The sequence below is a fragment of the Myotis davidii genome, unplaced genomic scaffold (genome assembly GCF_000327345.1).
Source record: "Myotis davidii unplaced genomic scaffold, ASM32734v1 scaffold281, whole genome shotgun sequence".
NCBI lineage: Eukaryota > Metazoa > Chordata > Mammalia > Chiroptera > Vespertilionidae > Myotis > Myotis davidii.
This window is the reverse complement of record NW_006293784.1, coordinates 30,529-33,523: the sequence shown is the minus strand read 5'-3', so window position 1 is coordinate 33,523 and position 2,995 is coordinate 30,529.

Genomic DNA, 2,995 nt, shown 5'->3' with positions numbered 1-2,995 from the left:
GACACACTGCAAAAAAGCTTTAAACCCTGAGATCTTGCTGTAGGTAACAGTGAAAAATGCTCATGCAGTGCTGGGTACAGCTAGGCTCCCCTACCCTTCGTATAGCTTCAGTGCTGTGCTTGCTGCACCGTCATGGACCCCCTGGGGCTCCCTCTGGTGGCACAGGAATCCTCAGTGATTACTGACTGTTTTCAAAAATTTCTTATATAATCCTTCACTGAAGCTTTCAATGAGAATAGATTTTTAGCTGATCCGTTTTAAATAATAAAATAAAATGAATTAATCCAAAAAGAGATGCTAAACACAGGTCCATAGAAATAGGAAATCTGATATAAGACAGAGGCGGCCTGGGAAATCAATAAAGAAATACAAACTGCCGATATGGCTCAGTGGTTGAGCATCGGCCCATGAATCAGGGGGTCCCAGATCGATTCCTGGTCAGGGCACATGCCTGGGTTGCAGGCTCAGTCCCCAGAAGGGGGCGTGCAGAAGGCAGCCGAACAACGATTCTCTCTCATCATTGATGTTTCTATCTCTCCCTCCTGTTCCTCTTTCTGAACTCAATCTCTGCGTGTGTGTGTGTGTGTGTGTGTGTGTAATTTTTTTTTAAGGAAGAAGAAATGCAAACCAACCAGAAAGTGGGCAAATGATTTGGTTAGGTATTACACAGAACGGGGAGCATTATGGCCAATAAACATATGGAAATATTCTTAACTTCATTAGTGATCAGAGAAATACAAGTTAAAAACAGTGAGTTACCATTTTATACCTACCAGATTGGCAGAAACTTAAGAATTGATCGATTTTTTTATGTTTGGTGAGAAAGTGGAGTTGCTTAATTTATAGAAAACTCTCATGTACTTTTTATTTGTTTGTTTTTTTCCATCACCATTTATTCCCCCTATGCCCTCTCCTGCTTCCACCAACCCCCTTCCCATTCCCCTCCTTCCTCAAACACTTTTTTTTGGGGGGCGGGGGAGTGGAAAGGAGGGAGACAGAGAGAAACATTGATGAGAGAGAGAGACACATCAATTAGTTGACTCCCACATGCGCTCTAACCCGGGCCAGGGATTGTGCGCTTGACCTAAATCAAACCTGTGACCCTTTAGTCCGCAGGCCGAGGCTGTAATCACCGAGCCAAACCGGCTAGGGTGCCTCATACACTTTTGATGGCACTGTAAGGTTGATAATGACTTTGGGTAACAGTTTAGTTTCTATCTCTCTCTCCCTCTCCCTTCCTTTATGAAATCAATACAAATATATTTTTTAAAACAATCACTGCTCTAGGACAAAACTACTGTTAAAAAAAAGAAATCTGTACTCTGTGAGAGCAAGGATTATCCCCTTGCTCTTGGTCTCTGCTTCATTTCATTATGAGACTAGCCTTCCAAGCATGGCTTACATAACAGCCAGATATCTGCTCACACAGCATCAAGATTTCCTGTTCACCTCAGCATGAAGCACAATTGCTCCAGGTAATAGAGGATTCAAGGCCCTCCCCAGTCTGACCCCAGCTCACCTTTCTTGTCTTGCTTTCTACCCTCAGTATCTGCTATCCCCACGCTAATATCAACACACACACACTGAGTTTTCTCACTTCTTGGTCTTTGTTGCTGCCATTATACTAAGTAGTTTCAATTCTAAAAACTGTTCTTTTTATCTCCATCAAGATACCTATCAGCAATAGCTATTTTGCATTTCAATAAGTATCTATTTTTAATATGTTGTAAAGAGCGAGATTGTCGCACTTAAAGTAACAGACATCAGTTTTAGATGAAAAGTGCAGACACCAGCACATTTGCCTATGATTATCTGTGATTATACTTTTGACAGAAGATTCTTTTGTTTGAGCTGAGCACATCTTGTTTTTGCAATATGATTAAAGAATTAGAGATCCTGACCACTCATGCGGATCTTATCATTGTAATAACATTATTAGTGCTTTGTATTTGTATGACATGCTGTGGGTAACATAGCCATTCAGTTGATTATCAAGTATTGTTAGAAAATGTCTCCCTAATTTTACAGTTTAGGAAACTGAAGACAAGAGAGAAGTTGTAGTCAATAAAATTGCATACTTTGGTAGGTAAGTTTAAATTATTGTATCTGTAGTAGAAATAAGGCTGGCAACAACAATAATAATAATCTCCTGAACATGGAAGACTATGAAGTCCTGAGTTTTTCCTGTTACCTGAATGACTTGACGGATGGAAAAGTTTACTAATCAAAGATGGATTCATTCAACAAACAATCGCTGAACACCTGCCAAAATGCGAAGCAACATGTTCGGCACTGACAAAATGACAATGATCAATAATGTGATGATTCGGGGTTTCCAAGAAGCTTACAAGGTAGGAAGGGGAAGCCACAGTATTTTTAAGTCAGGTCCTATAATAGCATTTGCGTGTGGACCAAACACTAGACATTGTGCTCTCAGTTAACACACTAAAGAGAACACCTAGTACTTCTCCATTACCATTAAAAGCCTTCGGAGCACATTCAGCCAATTAGTAAGCACACCCAAGGCGGAGGGAACATTCTGATCTATACAAGTGCATTGTTTTTCATAAATAGCATCTTAGTTCACTGGAGGCTATCAGTGAGTGTTTATTACAATATTCATTCCTCTTGATTAAGATGATAACAAATGATTAATGAATTCCATATCACAATTAAAGTGAAAAGTCCCACCTTTCTGACAAACAGGAATGTCCAGATGATAACAATGATGAATCAGAGAAATGATTGTACAAACCCTTGGACAGTGACAATCATTTGTAACTGTGTCTGATTCTAAAAACTTAGCACAGTTACACTTCTGAACTATTGTGAAGGTATTTTTTTTAAAATTAAGTCTTTATTGTTCAGATTATTACAGTTGTTCCTCTTCCCCCCCCCATAGCTCCCCTCCACCCGTTTCCCACCCCACCCTCTGCCCTTACCCCTCCCACTGTCCTCATCCATAGGTGCACGATTTTTGTCCAGTCTCTTCCCC